This window comes from Pinus tabuliformis, chromosome 3_1, assembly GCF_031772625.1.
Source record: "Pinus tabuliformis cultivar Carrire ecotype Pingquan chromosome 3_1, CPIR1, whole genome shotgun sequence".
NCBI classification, from domain to species: Eukaryota; Viridiplantae; Streptophyta; class Pinopsida; order Pinales; family Pinaceae; genus Pinus; species Pinus tabuliformis.
In genome coordinates this window covers 23,773,239-23,795,935 of record NC_142301.1, presented here as the reverse complement: position 1 = coordinate 23,795,935, position 22,697 = coordinate 23,773,239, and positions in this window count along the sequence as shown.

Below are 22,697 nucleotides of genomic sequence, written 5' to 3'. Positions count from 1 at the left end.
ACTCAAAATGCTCAAAATTTGCTCAAAATTGGAGGGAAGGTGTAAAAATAGGTTTTCTATAGGTTCATTGATGCTTCAGCAAGAATCTCCGAGTTTCCCTCATCCTTTTGGTCCTTTTTTGCCTCCTTGAGCTTGTTTTCAAGTTATTTTAGTTTGACATTGGCAATCATGTTTTGAGCTTGATAGTGATGCGCCATGTGTCTGAGCAATTGATTGTCTTTGTTTGCCTTCTCAAGGAGCTTCTACAAGTGTCCATTCACCTTATTAAGCCAATATTCTTTATCTTGATGGACCGCTAGGGCAATCCTTTCTTCTAGGTCAAGGTCTTCATTAAGAAACATTTGTTTTTGTTCCTCTTGCAAAGCTTTCTTGAGGCCTCTTGTTCTTGGTCTTTTCCTTTTTCCTCTCACCTCTGATGCTTCAGGCTTGCTTGATGTCATTATCTCCTTACCTTTTCCGACTTGCTGTATTAACTTAGCTTTTTCCTTTTCTAGGATCAACTCTTTTTCTTTGAGTTGACTGTTTTCATGTTCGAGGAATGATATAACATACTTTGCCCTTTCCATATTTATCACCAACTCCTTGATTTGGTAGTCTTTGTCCCTGATAGTATGTCTCATGCTTGTGGTTTTATCCTCAGCCTATGGATCAATTAGTTCAAACTCATGCTCCACTGTGTCATTATCCTTTGCCGTCGTTTCCTACTTTGTCGATGAAGAAGGCTTGGTCCATTTTTGTTTGTGAGAAGAAAACACAAGCCTCTGCCCTTTCTTATACACTTTCGTCACCTTAGGTTTGGGTAGCTAAGTCTTCTCCATTGTTTTGCTAGATGACCCCATCTCAGTTTGTTGTCACTTGGAAACTAAGATTTTGAATTTTCCTCATGCCATTTTAAAGTTGTTTCTAAAAAGGCTTCCCAAGCCATACCTCTCTCTGCCAGTTGGTGAAGGACAATGGTTTTGATGAGATTGTGATGGAACAAGCTTGGGGAGTGTTCTTTATACTTTGATTTTATCTTTTCAGACATTTTTGAAATGCTCCTGAATAGGTAATTACACATGATGAGTGGCTTTTTAGATGTGAAGTGCATCAAGAGGCGAATATGATAGGCATACAACCTAGAGAATCTACCTTCACAGGTAAAGAACCTCATGATAGTTTTCATTAAAGGGGCATATTTCTCTAGTAAATATCTAAAAGGCATGAGGTGAATATGTGTATCTCTATATGGCATCTTTAAGAAGGGCTTGTAATTTTCAAGATCTAGACTCATTCCTTTAAACCAATATTCTCCATTGTCTGGTAAACTAGTTGCAAGTGAGATGGAGGTCACCGAGAAACTAAAATCAATACCAGCAATGACAACAGTCTCTCCTTTTAGTTGTGTTGCTACCCAATCTGTTAGTTGCTCATAAAACCCTGCCTCACTTACCTTAGGAAATTTTGACAAAATGGTGGGAGAGGTTTTAGGAAAGATGAGATGACTTTGAGCACTGACGAGAATGAGTGAGGAAAATAGTGAAAATATGTTGTTTCTTGCAAGAGGTTTATGATGAAATTTGCCAAAAAGAACTCTAGGGATGAGCTAAGGTTTTTCTTTTTTCAGTGTTTAAACGCTGTTTGGAGGTGGTTGAACTGGTCAAAATGACTCATCAAACATGTATGTAGGTGTAGGATATCAATTTACATGTTTTGGGGATAAAAAATTATGATGGCCATTTTTACCCTAGCATTTCCTATGCAAAATTTGCTACAAACCCTAACTTGAAAACTTATTGACATGGAATGAAATTGGGAAAGCAAAAGATAGAGGGTGATGGTGTACTTACCTATTCCTTTGCTTAGAAGATAGTTAAACCAAGCTTGCAAGAAAAAAATTGAATTTTGGGAGAATTGTGGTGAGTTTTGGGGCACTCTATCCCACGCGTAGTGCAGTTCACAGAAGAGAAGCGCATATCTCCTAAGTGCAACGCAGTGTATCTATGCACAGTGCCTTCAAATTTTTGCTATTTTCTCCTAGGAAAGAAAGTTTTTTACTTTTTTGGGTGAGTGAGCTTGATGGTAAGGAGTGAATAAGATATGAATGAAAGAGTTATGGGGCTTTTAGAGTTTATATAGGGAAAATTTCCTCACTTTTTTCAAAAGGAAAAGAAACCCACCCTCCTTTAGGAACTGATTTTCCTTTTATGAAGACAGATTTTACTTTTATCATTGCAAAAAGCGATTTTGCTTTCCTGAGTGCTAGAGCTTCCTTTTCTGAAACCTTTGATGTCATGATAATATGAGGAGTGTGTGGATAATCATGATCATTTCTTCAATAGTTGCTTTGTCATGTTTGACTTATTGCTAGTATTTTTTCTATGGAAATGATGAACCGTGGAGACCCTAGTGACCTAATGGATGGCCTAAGACCTAATGGAATGATGATGATGACTGATCCATTTTCATTGTGAAACCTTCATAAAGTGTGATAAGTGACCAGCGTCAATGAATTTTCAAATGAAGACTTCATCTTTGGAATGACCATACAATGAAAAAATTTGTTGTGTAAACCTAGTAACAGAAAAATTTGATGGTGAAAGCCTAAAAAAACATGGTAAAAGCATTTTTTGATCCAAGTGATAGGCTAACAAGACTGACACTAACATTGGCTCCAACTGGGGGTGGTAGCTCCTTGGAGGTGTCAAGAACACCATAGATCAAGTAGCCTTATTCATTTGGGCAATGGAGTCAACATGCATAAAAACTAATTTTTTGACTTGAGACTGACTGACCTTTTGACATGACAAAAGAACTGAATAAAAAAATGAAAACAATACTTAATGAAAGAGCCTTAGGGCCTTCACTTCGGGCTTCAAACTCTGATGATAGCTATCTAAAATGCTAGAAGTAAAATACACACCAGTCTGTACATTGATGATGACCTTTTAGGATTTTAAACATGGTAGTGCTTGAGAAGCCTACCATTGGTCGCCCCTCCTGGATAATATTTTCCATCCATTTCTTCCAACAAGAAAGTATTCTTTCCTCTGAAAGCAGAAATTTTGTATGGTCCCTTCCATAAGTTCTCAAACTTGCCATGTTTTCCTTTGTCTTCATTTCTAGCATCCTACTGAACGACTACATCTCCCAAATTGAAATTGTCTTCCTTGGTTTTGCGGTCATAAAACTTTTTGATCTTTTCTTGGAGTTTGGATGTGTTTTGAAAAATTCTTCTCTTTTCTGTTGTAAATGAATGATCTGGTTTATTCTCCTTTGTATGTCATTAGTTTCACTATCAAATTCCTGTAGGATTTTAAATACTGGAACAACAAGAGATGAAGGAAATACTGTGTCAACTCCAGATACCAACTGGAAAGGAGACATACCTATTGACTTTTTGGTTCTGACCCTGTCCGCCCATAAGGCATTGATGAGTTTTTTACGCCAATTCTTCTTCTTCACCTCCATGACCTTTTTGATGATGTTAACCAAAGATTTGTTGGAAGATTTATCAAGGTCCTTCCCCTGCGGATGATAAGCAGTAGAATGTCCTAGCACAATATGATATTTGGCACAGAAATCCACCATTCTTTTTATTTAAAAGCAACAACATTGTCTGTTAATATTTTCTATGGGAAACCAAATCTAGAAAAAATATTAGACTGTAGAAATTGAATGATGACAGAATCAATAGCTTGCCTAGTTGGGATAGCTTCAATCCACTTTATAAAGTAATTGATGGCTGTTAATATCCATTTTTTTGTGTGCTGAAGATGAAGGATAGATTTCACCAATGAAATGAAGACCCCACTACTGGAAAGGAGCTGAAATCAAAATTGGTTGTAGTGGTAATGGAAAAAGTTTCCTCTTTCCTTGAAAAATTGACATTCATGGCAGCTCATGACTATTTTGTATGTATCAGAAAAGAGGGTGGGCCAATAGAAACTAGCTCTTAAGATCTTGTTTGTTGTAGTTTTCCAAAAATGATGACAACCACAATATCCTTTATGAAAATCCTTCATTATATCTTTAGCTTCAATTTCTATCAAAAAATTCAGCAGCACACCTCCAGGATCTTTCCAAAATAAAACACCATCTAGAATACAATATTTTGAAGCTTTGAGTTTCAGTGACCTAACTTTACCTTTGGGGACTTTTGAAGGAGGATTCAAGTGTTGCAGGACATAGACAATGTCAGAGTACCAAGGTGAGGACATGAGCATATCGGAAACCTGTAGGAAAGGGTCATTTTCTTGTGGTTCTTTTGATAGTGCAACCATAAAATTAATATCCAGTGCATGTAGATTTGATTCTGCCATAAGTTTGGCTAACCCTTATCCTTTTATGAGCTTTGTAGGTTTTATCTCCAAGTCATATTCCAGCATTGCTGCAATCCACTTTCCTCTTCTGCCTTCAGGATCTGTTTGCACAAGAATTTCTTTTACCACTATAGTAGGGACATAAGCAATGGTATGTGAATGTAGAATATAAACTCGGAAATCCTTGAGGTCTTTTATCAATGCCAATGCCTATTTCTAAATGATATTATATCTCAATGTTGCAGCTCTTATAGTGCAACTAAAAAATGCTATAGGCTGCTCATTTTTTTGATATTTTTCTCTACATTAGGATTGCTGCTAATGTGTGCTCAAAAGCAAAAGAAAACATGATGAAATCTGAGGTATAATCTGGGCTAATCAAAATAGGTGTAGTAGGTACTGCAAATTTTACCGCATGAAATGATTTCTTAGCCTCCAAATACCACTTTACCTCGCTGTGCTTTTTCAACATATTTGTCATTTCTTTCAAGTTATTAGCTAGATTGGGAATAAATCTCCTCAAAAAAATAATTTTCCCATTGAACGACTGAATATCTTTCTTGTCCATAGGGAAGTATAATTGCTGAATAACCTCCACTCTGGTAGGATCAACATGGATGGCATCTTTAGAGATGATGTGTCCTAGTAGCTTACCTTCTTCCATGGCGAACAACAATCCTTAAGTGATGCAAGTGATCTTTATCAGATTTTGAAAATACTGCTAGATCATCTAGATAGATAACCAGAAATACAACTTTTTCATTTGCAAGTGCTATGCCCATAGCCTGTTGAAAGGTAGCTCCTGCATTCTTCAACCTAAAAGGCATCTTGGCATACATGAATATACCCCATGGCGTTGTGAAGGCTGTCTTGAGCTGATCGTCTTTGTGTAGTAGAATTTGATTGTACCTAGAGTATCCATCAAGCAGTGACATCCTAGAGGATTCGACCAAATTCTGAAGTATGTGGTCCATCTTAGGTAGGGGATAATTGTCTTTCAGAGACACCTTATTGAGATTTATGAAATCAATACATAGAAAAATTTCCCCGGTCTTCTTCGTCACAGGTACTAGATTAGACATCCATTTAGAAAACTGAATGGGAACTATTATTCCAGACTTATAAAGTCTATTTACCTATTTGTCTATTGATGGTAGCAACTTGGGATTGATTCTTCTCGATTTTTGGCAAAATTGCTTCTAATCAGGCTTTATATGAATGATGTGCTGAATGATACTCTTATCATAAAATTTCAGATCTGAGTAATCCCAAGCAAATGCATCAGCAAATTCCTTCATTAAAGACATGTACTTACCCTTCGTTTTAGGAGATAAAGACTTTGATAGTTTGACCAATTTAGGATTTTCAGTTGTGCCAATGTTTACATCTTCTACTCCCTTTTCTGTAGGAACCATGTTGGGCTTCTTGGCGGCATCATCCCTGTCTAATAAATATTCCAAAGGCACTAAGCCTCTTCAAATGTTTTTGTCCTTGAGCTGTAATAGTTCAGTGTCAGCTGAATGAATGTGGGGATCATCAAAGTTGTATGCATCATCAATGTGAGAATTCTAAAATTCTCCTTCCAATTGCAGAAAGCTATTTATCTGCTTATCATCACCAAACACTTGCCAAAACCTCATGTTATTTGGGACAGCTGGGCAATGCTTAACATGGATGGAGTACTTATGATTAGGATGAATAGGGATCTTGACCATACTTGTTGCAGTGGCGAGTGAATCAGCTATGACATTTTGAGTTCTAGGAATAAGAGATAATGTATATTCTAATTTTTTTTGGGAATATCAAGTACAACATTGCGATAAGCTCTCATTCTTGGGTGTTTGGCCTAGTATTCCTCTTTGACTTGCTTGATCACTAATTTGGAGTCACCATAAACATAAATCTTTTTTGCTCCCAACTTTTTCAAAATTTTGAGGCCAACAATCAATGCCTCATACTTCGCCTCATTGTTTGAACATTCAAAAGCTAAATTGTAAGAGCTCATTCTCACATTTTGAGGGATTTTGTTTGTCTGATGTAATGGACCATGTATCCAAACATCAATTATTTCTCCTTCTCTTCCTGATGCACCATCGAATTCCTGGTGCACCATCGAACTCCATGGTCCAGAGACCATTTTCTTCATCCAAAAAAAAATAAAATTCTGAAGACTGAATTTTTTTATTTTTATGATTTTGAATGGCTAGCTCAAAACTTTATATTTTTTGCACTATTCTTTGAATCTCCTTAATAGGATTTGCAGGCTGTCTACATTCCTCACCAACCTCTTTACCTTCTGTTGTAATAGTTTCATGTATGCTACCTATTAGGTTGGGAACTTCTGAAATTTCCACTAACTGACTTTCATCATCAATAGAATTCATATCACTAAACAAAATGAAAGAGTCAAGATCAATATGAATAGCATGTATAGGATGATTGACTGGCTTCTCCTTACTATTGATTATAAATTTCATCTTGTTTTCTCTATAAAGTTACCAGATCTATCCAAAAACAGGGATAGTGGCGTATGAAAAGTAAAGCTGAAGAGTGCCCTTTAATTTTGCTCCCCAAGATCTTGAAAGCAACATGCCAAACCTAGGAGGAATATCAGCAACTACAACATCCATAAGTACATTTTTTTCCAGGATTTGGTCTAAGGACACTACCAAGTCTTTAATGAGGCCAAGGCATTTCACTCTTCCAGAATCAAAAGAATAAAGATCATGGTAAGGTCGGGTGATGTTCAATCCTAGTTTATCAATGATGGCTTTAGGCATCAGATTATGAGAGGCACCAGAGTCTAGCATAGCATTATGAAGGATAGAGTCATGAAGTTTAAGACTCAGATAAAAAGGAGGAATTTCACTATCTTCGGGAGATCCTTCTAAGGCTATACTAAAAGGATTGTTGGCTCATCATCAGCTACATTAACTGTATCAGACATCTGATCAACCCTAAGCATTTTTGCAATCTGAAGTTTATATTTGTCATTCCTTACCAATTCAGTGAGGGGGATAGCTGTTTTCAATTTAGAAATTTAATTTTCCAAACTAAAAAGATTAGATTGCTTTTCTACCTCTTTTGAAGCGATGTCCTTCCTTTCATTTTGGCCTTTAGCTTAAGGTTCCTTCCTTTGGCTTTCAGTTTGCAATTCTTTATCCTTCCTCACATTGCTAGTGGAGGCTTCATTGGTTCTATCCTGATTCAGTATGACAATATATTTGTCTTTATTCTGGCCTGCAGGAGTGGTTTCTTTGCTTGGTGCATCCTTTTGTAAATTTTGTCTTTTCTGAGTTAGAGTAACAGGTACATTTCTATTCCTTAAATTGTACCACTTTTGGAGATGACTAAGGGAATTATGATATCCTCTTTGGTACTCTTCAGTCCTATTAGCCCATAGATCTTTGCTTGTGAGCACAAATTACTGATCATTAAGTATGAGAGAGTCTTCAGAAAACTGATCTTCCTCTATTAGGAAAGTAGGCAGTTCATCTTCTTGAAAGAAGTGATTTTCTTCTACAATTTCTTCTTCATCTTCTTCCTGACCTTCAGTGTAGTTTTGCTTAAATGGAGCTCTTACTTGACTTTGAGGATCTTGATTTCACTACTTTTTCTATCGATTTCTACACTGTTGTTGTTGTCAGTGAAAGTTAGTATTCCTCACTCACGGTTTAGCTTGTCGATCAGTTATGGATATTCTATCCATCATCCTCTCCATAGTTTTTATCAGACTATCAAGCTTTGCATCAGAATATGATGCAGGCTCTTCTCTGAAGACAACTTTATTCTCTGCCCTCTTTGGCTTTGATTTTGACTTCTTAATGATCAAATTGGCTTCAACATTGATTCCATTCCTTTGCATCTCTTCAAGAGTAGTTGGGTCTCTTTCTTTGAGCTGGTAGGCCATATCTAGATCGAAAGCATCAAGATAATGAAGAAGAGACAAACTAGGAGGAGGTTACATATCATCAGGTATATAATTGTACACTGTATTAAACCTCGATGTGAATTCTTGAACTACTTCATTGGGGGTTCCTTTTAATTGAATTATACTTAGCCAATATCTGTAATGGATTTTTCTTCTCTTGCGAATGAGGTAGAAATAATTCAATCAATCTTTGAGAACTATTAATAGAATTTGCAGCCATACTTAGAAACCATTTCTTAACATCTCCTAAGAAACTCTGAGCAATAATACTCATTTTGGCATTCTCCTCATCAATTTCTTCTAAATCAATGAATTCTATTAACTTGTCAACGTGTCGCTAAGCTATAATTTCTGCACTTCCGTCAAACAAAGGAAGTCTTTGACCATAGTTCTGAGGCAAAGCAATAAGTTGAGTAGGCAGTAAAAGAGGCGCAAATCTTGCCATGACTGCTGGAGAAAGTGAAGGTGTTACAATGGATTGTGGAAATAAGGGTGGTGATGCTGATGAGGATGTTGGAACTACTGAAATGAGTTGTGGAGGCAAGGATGGAACGAATAGGGGAGGTAGAAAAGATGATGAAATTGAAGCTTTAGGAGATGTGGTAGATGAGCTTGGAGGTGAAAAATAGGATGAAGCTATGGCTAGGTATTCAAGGCGGTATTAAACAAAATATTTTTCTATAGTGATCTGGAGTTGGTCAGCAAGGCTTTGAAGCTTATCAAAATTTAACCACAGTTCATGATTAGTCTTAGAAGACAAATATTCTGAAGAAAAAGAGTGAGTTTCAATCTTTAAAGGTTCTAATGTTATATAAGAGATAAAGGAGTCAGATTTGGACGTTGTAAGTGATAATTCTATTTGGTCTTCAAATGGAATTTTCTCAAAGGTGAATAGGTGTTTAGGCAGAGAAGTTGTTCTTTTAATTTTACGAACTGCACTTTTAGTAATAGGTAGTCTAAGTTTTCTGAGTAGTATTTTAGGGTCTTCAACAATGAAGGGTGGATTTGGGTAAGGATTTGACCTGGTATGCCTTTTGGAAGCCAGAATGTATACACTCTAAACTGATGAGATTTATGAATTCAGCCTATCTTCGAATACTGGAAACTGGGAGGTACAGAACTAGTTCTTTGAAATCTCTTAGATATTTCCCAGGAATAATTTAACAGTCGTTCCCTAGCAGTGGTGCCAAAAATGTCAGTCCTTACAATCTCCTAGGCTGAAAAGGAAATCGATAAGGGTAACCTAAAACCACTCCAGCTCAGTAGTTAGCCCTACTAAGCATGAGAGGGATCTCTCTAAGTTTCTTATCAGTGATATGACTTTAAATTAAATGGATTTTAGACTAGATATGAGTATTTGTTTTTTTTTGTTAGGATATTCCGACACATAGGAAATAGTTAAGTATAACTTGGTCTAGTATAGAGTTAGGTAAAGCATGTTTCTTTACTATGTACATTTTGTAACACACAATCCGACGGTCGCGATATGTAGTGATCCGACGGTTCATTCTCTCCTCGGTATTACCGACACTTGATCCGTGGCTTAACACCCGATTGGTCCATGATCTCTATTTAAAGAGCATGGAGGGTCATTTGTAGGTCAACTGTCCATGAGAGAAGCTTATGTAAATTTTCATTCTTTTATTAATAAATTGCCTGAAGTGGCCACGTTGGCTCAGGCCGTGGACTATTTCCCTCTTTGAGGGTTTTAACCATGTCAAAAGTACTGGTGTATTGATCTGTGATATGTTTGTGAGCGGTTTCCTTTGGTGCTCTGTCTGAGGAACTTAACTTGTAAATTCCTACATGGTATTGTAGCTATTTGAGGGCCGCGTCTGTTGGTGATCCAAATCTAAAGCCGGTAGAACTGCATCTGATGCAGGAGCATCAAGGGCGTTTTTTTATTTTGTAAATATGTTAAAAGGGGGGTGTGTTGATTTTTGATATTTTATTAAATTAATTTGAGTAAAATAGGAAAATGTGAGGATCTATTGTAAATATCTTTTTGTTCAATAAAAGGATATGAGGGAATTTAATTAGTGGAAGGATCTTAGGGATAAAGAGCTATCCTTTAGGGATGTTGAGAGATTTAGGGGTTGTTGAGGAATTAAAGAGATTTAGCATTTAATTTAATGATATTTTTAAATTGTATAAACAGAAGAAGTTTTGGAGAAAAAAAAGATAGAATAGGAGTGAGTGAGGGAGTGTGAGAGGTTTTTTTGGAAAGCCTTCAGCAGTTTGTAAGGGCCATCAGTGTCGAAGATCAGGCCAAAAATAAGTTTGTAAGTATTCTCCTTTTGTTTTTATGTAAACGGTGTTTCAAATGTATATATATATCATTGATTAAATGAAGAAGGCGTTGATTAAATGAGGAAGGCGTAGAATTGGTTCTGACTTGGATTGTTCCTGAGTTCACTGGTTTTATATATGGATTTGAGCAAATAATTACAATCTTGAATTCCAGCGTTATCTATTAATCTGCATTAAATAGATTGGAGAGGCAGATGTAAAATCTCTGTGGATCGATCCCTGGAAAACCAAATTTTGTAGGAGTGAATGGCAATTGAATGTTGACAGGAGGCGCTTTTGCATAACTGTTAAAAGTCTGTATACTTGTCTTCAAACCAAACTGGTTCTGTTATAGCGTATATCCATCTGCTCATATAAGTCCACCGTATATCCATCTGCACATATAATCATTCAATGCCTCGTCCTCAATGAAACACTTTGATAACGAGTTCTGCGCTGATTTATAGTTGATGGTGCTTTTATGCGGCATCATAGAGACCATTTAGTGAGGCGTGACTTGATAGAGGAACCAACTGGACTATTAATTTGAAGAGAATCTTATTCTTCGAGGGAACATGCATGTGATAAGTAACCGGAATTAGTGGGGAAATTGGGGAGTTGGCTCCCTTTAACATTCTTGTTTTTATCCAAACAGCGTGTCAACCAATAAGTCCTGCGTTGAATTCTGGGTTCCACAATACTAAATGCCGAGTTAAATTGCAAGTATGCAGATCTGATAATGGTGATTTGAATCGATCGACGCTGAAAAGAACAGCGCAAGTCTATAGACTGCTCAGTACACCATCGTGGGCTACTGCAAATAGATAAATGTTATTTTTTAACTTCTTTTTCTTCTGAAATCGCTGCGGATATGCTTTGGGATTCTATCATAAAGCCCTTGCAGAAATCGCTTCGGATATGCTTTCGAATCTACTGCGACATGGGCTTTTGAAGATTGTTGAGAATATAAGCTTTCCCAATTTACGTGCAATGGTGGTTATGAAGATCCTGTTGTCAACCTCAATGGATCGATCTTGCATAAATTCATGTGTATTGTGAGAAATCAGACATGAGTAGGGCTATTTTTCAAGCACGTATTGGTTGGTGATCCAGTTTGATAGCATTCGAGTATCTAAGAATTAGTTCGCGGATGAAATTTCATCGCCAAGCTGAATCATGTGGCCAATTGCGAGTTGACTCAATTTGCCAAGGAATTGATTTTGCGATTGAAGGGATGCCAACTATGGAGTGAAGTGTGATCTTTGGGTATGGATTGAAGACCGAGTCATTTGGGGAAAACTGCGCAACACACAGATACATATCTCATCCTATGGTTTGGGACGCTTGATCAGATATCAATAGCTCCAAAGATGGGGTGGGATAAGTCTATCATTTGGTTGCTGTTTGCATGTGATAGCTGTTACGCAAACATGATATAATGCCAGAGAATACGACTGTTGATAGAACATAGTGGTGCAGGCACAAACAGACACATACAGCTATGATGCTTCTTCTTTCTGGTGATTCCAGTGATGGATATCTCTTTGTTCCGAAGGCTATTGAAGCCACACAAAGTGCTCTAGAGAATAATACAGTCATCTGGGCAATTTTATCTACAGCAATTAGAAGGTTCTGATTAAATGAGTCGCATATGCCTAATGGTTAATACTTGAAGCGGAATCTGGACCGAGAGTAGCTGGATGCGAACAACAAAACTGTGTATCTGTCGGCGTCGAAGAACCTGTAATTCTGTGCCTGGTCTGGTGATTGCGAGTTGCATTTGTGTTGATCCAATTGTATAACATAACAGAGGTCGAAATCAGAAATTGGAAGCATATATATAACCGGAGATGAATACATACAGGTAATTCTGTTTCTTGTGTGGACTGCGAGTTATGCTGTCTGTATGAGTTGACCGAATCCGAGTATATGTATATGTTAATAAACTGTGAATATTAGTTATTATATGCTGCGTATATTTGGTTACTGTGGAAGTATATAGAAATGGATGCGTAGGTTTCATTGGAGGACGGAGTTGGAGTTTGAAATTGCTGAGTGATAAGGAAAAAGGCTGAGATGCATGGTTGGCATAACAAAGTATTGAAGATCCTGGTTTATGCGGGTTGAGGCCTGCATCATTTTTTGGTATCAGAGCTGGAATAGCTCTGTTTGAAGGATGAATTTTTTTTTTACTAATTACATGTGATAAGATCAGATTTTGAGACTGATGAATTTTGCAGCACAGAGATGCCGTGCACGTGGGAGATGAAGCGAGATCAATAGGATCTTGAAGGTGAAATGATTTTTTTTTTCTGATTTGAAATTGTGATGAGAGTTTATGGTTGTAGAGAAGATGGCATTGAACCTGGCATTCAGCTAAAGGCTGGATAAGGAGGACAATTGCAGTGTCCTGAAGAAGAACGTGAGTTGAAGAGACAGCCTAGAGAGTGAGCAGAGGAGAATGCTCAAAGAGGTTCCAGAGGCAGTGAACCAGTGCTTACCAAAATATCGAGTGAGGAGGGCTTGGTGAGGTAAGTGGCAACAGAAGAGATTGTTGTCATAGAGGCTAGTACAACTCATAGTGAGTGAACAAATCATGGAGAAAGTGATCATGGAGGATCAAAGAAGAGGTTCAGAGGAATGCCACAGTGATGAGATGACTGCAAAAGTCAGAGAAAGAGAGATTGCAGGAATGAAAGTGCAATTGCAGGTACTAGAGGAATGGCTGCAAGAGCAGGAAAACCAGAATAGAGGATGGATCTTTCCACCGAAGGGAAAGAAAGTGAAGTGGCAGAGGCTACAACAGAAAAAAGATCGACAGATAAATATGCAGTTGACAGAAGAGCTGAGAAAGCTCGAGCAGATGATGGATGTGCAATTGAGATGTGAAGAACTCAGAGCAGCTGAGTTGGAAGAGGAGGAGATCATTGATGATTTCTTGAATTATTGGGTAGATCGAGATCAGCTAGATAATGTGAACTCTTGTGTTTTTATAGCTGACAGTTGTGATGTGATTACAGGTTTTGTTGAAGAGGAAGTTCATGTGAATGAAGAAGATGATCAGCTGGAAGAGCTGGTATATGAACCGACGATTAAAGCTGTTGAGACTTGTAGTTTTCAAACTGACAAGTTGTGTATGAATGCAGGGACTGTAAGTGATGGTGATGTTATGCTTCAGCAATGCTACAGGGAAATTGCATTGCTAGAATATTTGTTGAAAAATTCGGAGTATGATGTGGGAGAAAGACTGGTTGACAGTCTTGAGAATTCTTCAGAGGATTCTTTGGGCAAAGAGAATCAGCATAGTGATGTGTTGATAGTGGAGGAGAATTCAGAACAGCATAATGAAGTGCTGGCAAAGGAGGACAAGGCACTGATGCCTTCTGATTTTTATTCTAACAAGTGTTTTGTGAATGCAGGTATTGTTGCAGAACATTTGACTCAGTTGAGCAGTCAAATGAAGGAAGAAGAAGTTTTCTGTTCTAGAAAACAAGAGGGTATGGACGATTGGGTGGCAGTGAAGACTGAACAAGTCAGAACAGAAACAAGAAAAGAAGTAAGAAGACAGCAAGTGACAGCACAGATAGAGAAAGTAAAAACTGAGCAAGCCGTCTTAGCTCAGCAGACAGCAAGAAATCAACAGCCGGGAGATTTATTGGACCGAGAGATTGAAAGTATTAGAAGATTGATGACAAAAGAATACCGGAAGAGACCAGCAGCAAGAAAGAAAAGGAAAAACAACAAGAGAAAGATAGCGAAGGATTGCAAGAGCAAAGCAAGTGGAGCACTACAGCACAAAATATGGAAACCTGGAAGACAACAGCAGATAAAAACAACAGTGAAGCAATTGACAAGCATGGGAAGATTACAAAATAAAATTTGGGATCCAGGAGGAGATATCCAGACTTATGACCAGGTGGTCTTGAACTTTCTTACATGGGAGTCTGATGCAGGAGCATCAAGGGCGTTTTTTTATTTTGTAAATATGTTAAAAGGGGGGTGTGTTGATTTTTGATATTTTATTAAATTAATTTGAGTAAAATAGGAAAATGTGAGGATCTATTGTAAATATCTTTTTGTTTAATAAAAGGATATGAGGGAATTTAATTAGTGGAAGGATCTTAGGGATAAAGAGCTATCCTTTAGGGATGTTGAGATATTTAGGGGTTGTTGAGGAATTAAAGAGATTTAGCATTTAATTTAATGATATTTTTAAATTGTATAAACAGAAGAAGTTTTGGAGAAAAAAAAGATAGAATAGGAGTGAGTGAGGGAGTGTGAGAGGTTTTTTTGGAAAGCCTTCAGCAGTTTGTAAGGGCCATCAGTGTCGAAGATCAGGCCAAAAATAAGTTTGTAAGTATTCTCCTTTTGTTTTTATGTAAATGGTGTTTCAAATGTATATATATATCATTGATTAAATGAAGAAGGCGTTGATTAAATGAGGAAGGCGTAGAATTGGTTCTGACTTGGATTGTTCCTGAGTTCACTGGTTTTATATATGGATTTGAGCAAATAATTACAATCTTGAACTCCAGTGTTATCTATTAATCTGCATTAAATAGATTGGAGAGGCAGATGTAAAATCTCTGTGGATCGATCCCTAGAAAACCAAATACTGTAGGAGTGAATGGCAATTGAATGTTGAAAGGAGGCGCTTTTGCATAACTGTTAAAAGTTTGTATACTTGTCTTCAAACCGAACTGGTTCTGTTATAGCGTATATCCATCTGCTCATATAAGTCCACCGTATATCCATCTGCACATATAATCATTCAATGCCTCGTCCTCAATGCAACACTGTGATAACCAGTTCTGCGCTGATTTATAGTTGATGGTGCTTTTATGCGGCATCATAGAGACCATTTAGTGAGGCGTGACTTGATAGAGGAACCAACTGGACTATTAATTTGAAGAGAATCTTATTCTTCAAGGGAACATGCGTGTGATAAGTAACCGGAATTAGTGGGGAAATTGGGGAGTTGGCTCCCTTTAACATTCTTGTTTTTATCCAAATAGTGTGTCAACCAATAAATCCTGCGTTGAATTCTGGGTTCCACAATACTAAATGCCGAGTTAAATTGCAAGTACGCAGATCTGATCATGGCGATTTGAATCGATCGACGCTGAAAAGAACAGCGCAAGTCTATAGACTGCTTAGTACACCATCGTGGGCTACTGCAAATAGATAAATGTTATTTTTTAACTTCTTTTTCTTCTGAAATCGCTGCGGATATGCTTTGGGATTCTATCATAAAGCCCTTGCAGAAATCGCTTCGGATATGCTTTTGAATCTACTGCGACATGGGCTTTTGAAGATTGTTAAGAATATAAGCTTTCCCAATTTACGTGCAATGGTGGTTATGAAGATCCTGTTGTCAACCTCAATGGATCGATCTTGCATAAATTCATGTGTATTGTGCGAAATCAGACATGAGTAGGGCTATTTTTGAAGCACATATTGGTTGGTGATCCAGTTTGATAGCAGTCGAGTATCTAAGAATTAGTTCGCGGATGAAATTTCATCGCCAAGCTAAATCATGTGGCCAATTGCGAGTTGACTCAATTTGCCAAGGAATTGATTTTGCGACTGAAGGGATGCCAACTATGGAGTGAAGTGTGATCTTTGGGTATGGATTGAAGACTGAGTCATTTGGGGAAAACTGCGCAACACACAGATACATATCTCATCCTATGGTTTGGGACGCTTGATCAGATATCAATAGCTCCAAAGATGGGGTGGGATAAGTCTATCATTTGGTTGTTGTTTGCATGTGATAGCTATTACGCAAACATGATATAACGCCAGAGAATACGATTGTTGATAGAACATAGTGGCGCAGGCACAAACAGACACATACAGCTATGATGCTTCTTCTTTCTGGTGATTCCAGTGATGGATATCTCTTTGTTCCGAAGGCTATTGAAGCCACACAAAGTGCTCTAGAGAATAATACAGTCATCTGGGCAATTTTATCTACAACAATTAGAAGGTTCTGATTAAATGAGTCGCATATGCCTGATGGTTAATACTTGAAGCGAAATTTGGACCGAGAGTAGCTGGATGCGAACAACAAACTGTGTATCTGTCGGCGTCGAAGAACCTGTAATTCTGTGCCTGGTCTGGTGATTGCGAGTTGCATTTGTGTTGATCCAATTGTATAACGTAACAGAGGTCGAAATCAGAAATTGGAAGCATATATATAACCGGAGATGAATACATACAAGTAATTTTGTTTCTTGTGTGGACTGCAAGTTATGCTGTCTTTATGAGTTGACCGAATCCGAGTATATGTATATGTTAATAAACTGTGAAGATTAGTTATTATATGCTGCGTATATTTGGTTACTGTGGAAGTATATAGAAATGGATGTGCAGGTTTCATTGGAGGACGGAGTTGGAGTTTGAAATTTCTGAGTGATAAGGAAAAAGGCTGAGATGCATGGTTGGCATAACAAAGTATTGAAGATCCTGGTTTATGCGGGTTGAGGCTTGCATCAGCATCTGACTGTTGTTTCCTAGATCTACTATTTCTGACTACTTTCGGGCTGAGAGGACTGCTCTACTGGGTTGGGAGCATCTGTTCCAATGAGGAACCCCTTTCGTTTCATGCAAAAAGGTTTCCGGTAGCGCTAGCTATGTCATTTTTAAGATCTGGAGGTATATAGTGTTTATTTATAGTTTACAATTATTTTCTCTCTAATTATTTCAGTTTCAGTTTATTTAGCCTTTTTTTATTACTGGATCTATACCTTTCATTTCTGCATATGCTCTTTTCCCCACGACTCTGTGCGATCTGGGCAAATCAGAAACAGAAAGGAAGGATTTTTCTCATGCGTATGCTCTTTTTCGCTGCGGCTTAGTGTGATCTCGGAAAATCAGAAACATTGAGGAAAATATTTAGTTTCCAGCTAAAGCTAACTTCGAGCCGCAAGGTTCGTTTTTTTTGTATGTCCGTGTTGGGTTTTGTGTTTTTTGTTTTTTGTTTTGTAGGTAAAAATAGCTTTCTCAAAGCAAGCATGCAACCCAAAGCTTCAACCCCCCCCCTCTCTCTCTCTCTCTCTCAAACTTTTTCTTTAGCTCACTTGGTCCAAAGCTAATTTATGAGAGTAGAGGTCTTGAGTTCAAGTCTCCTTTTTTGTGGGGGTGGACTTTTCATTTCCACATATTCCCGCACTTCGTCGACATCTTCATCAAATTTTCTTCAAAAAGCCATAACTTCTTCATCCAGAAGCTGTTTCTAGAGCCGTTTTTTTTGAACCAGCCTAATTTTTCAAGATCTTTCCATTGGAACACTTAGTTTTAGCATCTATAGCTTCAGTTTCTATTAAAATGGAAATTCCATGCCAAGTTATTCTTGACAGCACCAACTACTTTCAATGGTGGTCCTACATTGTGGATTTACTTAGAAGTAAAGGTCTCTACAGAATAACCTCAGGCCAAGAAACCAAACCAAAAGATGAAGATAAGGCAGCTAAATCGGAAAATAGGCATGATCAAGCACGTGGGTTGATAGGGATGTCTATTTCTCCAGATCTTAGATTCCATATTGCAGAACTTGATACTCCTGAAGAAGCAATGAAACATATCACTAAAGTTTTTGGAATTAAAAATGAATGTAAAGCCCATCAACTCGAAAATGAGTTGCTTACATTAGACCCCAATAATTTTTCTTGCATTGAATATTTTTTGTCCAAGTTCAAGACCCTTAGACTTCTCTTGGAAGGTGTTAAGGTTAAGAAAGAAGATAGTAGCCTTATCTATTCCATTCTTACTAAGTTGGGACTAGCCTATTCTATGTTTCTTTCCACCTTCCATTCTACAAGAGAAGCCTTCATTTCTCAAGGACAAGCCTACAAGTCCCCTTCCTTTGATTCCTTTTGTGATTCTTTAATAAGAGACAAGAAAAAATCTTACACCTTGGTCTTCTTAATTTTGGAAACTCTTCTAAGAAAGCGTTAGCCACCCAACAACAACCAAATTCAAATAATCCTAAGAAGTTGTATCCTAAAAGGAATGGTCCTAAACCAGACAAGGGTCCTAAGCAATTTCAGCCTCAAAATGAAAAATCATTTCAACAAAATGATAAGACAAATAAAAACAGAGGGAAGAAGACTGATAGACATTGTAACTTTTGTAATCGAGATGGCCACTTAGAATCCAAATGCTTTAAGAAGATGGAAGCCTTGGAAGAAGCAATGAAGAAGCATAATATCCATTTGGAGCACTCTTCAACTTCAACTTCATCTTCAGGAATGAAACTTTCTGCATGTGGTTGTCAAGCATCTCGGTCTGGCTATGCACTAAATGTATCTTCTTCTTCTCATTCTCATGAGTGGCTCATTGATTCTGGAGCTTCTTATCACATGGCCAAAAACAAAGCCATGTTTTCTTCTTTAAATGATTGTAACACCAAAAATATATATGTTGGTGATGATAGATCTCTTAGTGTTGTAGGGACTGGAACTGTTCATATAGACAATGGTCAATTTAATGATGTATTATGTGTTCCAACCTTATCCTGCAACCTTCTATCTGTATATCAGATAACTGATTCAGGTGAAGGTAAAATCGTTGAATTTTCACCTCACGATGTTGTAATTAAGGACCTAAGAGATCCTAGACAGATTTTAGCTACTGGCATTGCTGATGATTCTACAAGGTTGTATAAGTTTCACAAATTTGGGTCATCAAATCTTGCCTCGGTATTTGTTGCTCATAATGATGAAGTGAGCAAACTTTGGAATGAGCGATTTGGTCACTTAAACTATCGCTCTCTTTAGAATCTATGTAAAGAAAATATGGTGACAGGTCTTCCAATGGTATCTTGCAGAGATGGTGTTTGTTCCGGATGTGTACTCGGAAAACATCATCGGGACAGTTTTCAAAAACGTGCCTCTTGGCGTGCCTCAGCCCCTTTACAGCTCGTGCATAGTGATTTATGTGGTCCACTTCCAGTTGTTTCATTCTCTGGCTACAAGTATTTCTTAACTTTCATTGATGATTTCTCCAGATGCACTTGGGTATACTTCTTAAAACTCAAGAGTGAAGTATTTAACATGTTCTTGGCCTTTAAGGCATTTGTTGAAAAACAATCTGGACATCAAATTCTTAAGCTAAGATCTGATAATGGTGGAGAATATGTTAACAAAAAATTCATCAACTTTTGCACGGAGAATGGAATTCAAATGCAACATACTGTTCCATATACTCCACAACAAAATGGTGTAGCTGAAAGGAAGAATCGCACCTTAAAAGAAATGGCTAATTGTATGCTTCAATCTAAAGGACTTAGTCTTAATTATTGGGCAGAAGCAATTAACTGCACAAATTACATAATAAATCGCACTCCTACTAAGGTTTTAAAGAATATCACTCCAAAATAAGCATGGAGCTCAATTAAACCAGATGTAAGTCACTTCCGTGTTTTGGAAGTGAAGCATGGGCCCATATTCCAGATGAGAAACATAAAGCTTTAGAACCTAAGAGTGAAAAATGTATTTTTGTTGGATATTCTGAAGATGTCCAAGGATATAGACTTATTCCACTTAAGTCCAAAAATATTATCATTAGAAGAGATGTAAAGTTTGTTGAAAGTATATCGGCCTACGAGCCTAGTTCAGGAGATGTGCCACCTCTCCCTATCTCTTCTACTTTTGAAAATATTTCTTCTTCAGATGATGAAAGCGAGGATGAAAATCCTCCCCCACCTTCTCAGGATCCTCCTTCAGCTCCTCAGCTTCCAAAATGGGTCCGTGCTACTCGGGATGCAGCAGGTGATCTTGCTGGTGATCCTACAGATCAGCGACATACATGTTCTCAGTTTGATAGAGCCTCTTCTTTACTGGCTCAAGCTTCAGTGAATTATGATCCTAACACCTTTGCAGAAGCTTCAGGCCATCCAGATTGGGAAGCAGCTATGAATGAAGAATATCATTCATTATTTGCAAATGATACATGGGATCTTGTTCCTCTACCAAAGGGACGAAAACTTGTTAGATACAAATGGGTTTACGGAACCAAGAATGGACCAGATGGGAAAGTTGATAAACATAAAGCTCGTCTTGTGGCTAAGGGTTTTTCACAAGTTGAAGGCATTGAATATACTGAAACCTTCTCCCCTGTTGCCAAAATGAACTCTATCCACCTTATTCTTTCTGTTACACTAAAAAATGTCACCATGACTATTTACAGTTAGTATGGCTCTATCAATAGTCATGCTATTGTCCTGGGCAAGTCTTATGCCTCTGCTCTCCATGTCAAACTCCAAAAAGAGAGAAAGTCTTTGTAAATGCGTTTATCTCTGGGTACGCAGGTTCTCTCAACCTTACCTGCGGATACGCACCTAATGTTCACAAAAACTGCGTACTTTTACGCTCTGTATGTAAAGGGGCAGGTGCGTATCCCTATAAAGGTCAAAAAGCGCAAGTTTCACTCCAAAAAGTTACTTGTGGTCATTTCTAGAGGCTTCTAGAAGTATGTTTGACATGTATGAAGCGCCTCCAGATGGTTCATGTACCCCTACCAAAGAGGAACTTATCCCATCAATAAGGGAGCTATCCCATCCAAAGAGGGGATTATCCCATTGATGGTGGACCTGAATAACTTCCTCTTGAGCACTATAAATACAGGCATTGGGCCAGAAGGAGGGGGGTTGAAAGCTAAACATTTCTAAGGGTAGATGCTGCTGGAATTAGGACTCCCATTTAGAAGCTTGTGAGGAGAGATTGCCATCTTTGCTTGTTCTATTTGGAAGTGGGTGAGCTTTGTCAAAGTAAAGGAGAACTCTTGATGGACCCTCGGAGGGACTTGCACATCACCAAGGCTCAGGTTGTAATTGTTCCTTTTGTTTCCTATTAATGCAAATGAGTCCATTCTTCTCAATAACTTGTTATTTATGAGTTGTTTCATGTACTCCTTGGTCTATGTGTTAAATATGTTTTATTTTATGAGATTATCAAGTGCTATTTAATCGTTTGATTGTTAGTGAATGTAGGTTTCGAAGTGAAGGAGGAGCTCATCCGGATCAACGAGGCTGGACTGCTACAACGACGTTGGACTACAGGTAGGATCTAAAAACTTGATTTCTCGTATAGTAAATGCATGTTTAGAGAAGGATTGCTCTTGTTTGTCTTGTTTGTCACTAGAGAGTCTTAGGATCCTAGGGAGGTTGGTTGTGTCCGCACTATCGACGCTTTCCGCCTGACAAAATGGCGACTCTGCTGGGGACTCCATTGATGTGAAAGTCTTTTCCTTTGTATGCAACTTTGATCTGAGAAAAGTCATTTATTTTCTGGTTTTTGGCTCTATGACTTTGTATTTGGGTGGGTTAGCTTAGGGTCAGATTGAATTTAGTTTTTCTTGGCTTTTTCAGTGGTACGCACCCTCTAAGTATTGCACAATGCGTACCTGTACACACTGTTGCTGTGTGCACAGAGCGGGCCCACACCTGTCTTAACAGGTTTCCTGCGTACCCTGCTAAAAATTAAGAAATTTCCATTTTTTACATTTTTCCTCTTAGATTTTGCTTTTTCTTAGTTTTTACTGCCCAGATCCATTAGTCTCTTGTCAAAGATCTTCACCTGAACTTGTTTCGATAGCATTGAGTGTTTTAGTGGATTTCATAGAAGTTTAAGCCCTAGGGTTTGATTTTTGAGTAGGTCCTGTAGTGACTTTGGCGGTAGAAGTTGTCAAGCCTTAGATCTCTCTGGTTTTGTCAGCCTTCTTAGAAGTCGGACCTGTCATAAAGTCTACCTGTGAGAGAAACTTACCTTGGAGTTGTCTCTTTGGCAAATTTCGAAGTGCTTGTTGATCGAGTATTGAATTCCATTTTACAAAAAGAACAAAAATATTTGAGTTTTGTTTTGACTGGTCTTTTGATTCTGCATTAGCTGGTCCTTGGCTTGATTGTGGTCAAGTAAAACAACCTAGAATCATCTTTGTAGGCTTTTGCCTCGTTAGATTTGCTTTAGAGTAAATTTCTTTTTTGATTTGCTTGTGAGTCAAGTTTTCATAGATTTTATAGCTTTTGAGATTGATTTTCGTTAAAATAGATTTATAAGCTTTATTAAATAAGAGAAAATACAAAAACATCTCCTTTGAAAAGTTTTGTTTCAAGTAGCTTTGAGGGATTTTGAAAGAAAAAGAATTTTTCGTGCACGTAAGGAGTGGTCATGTTT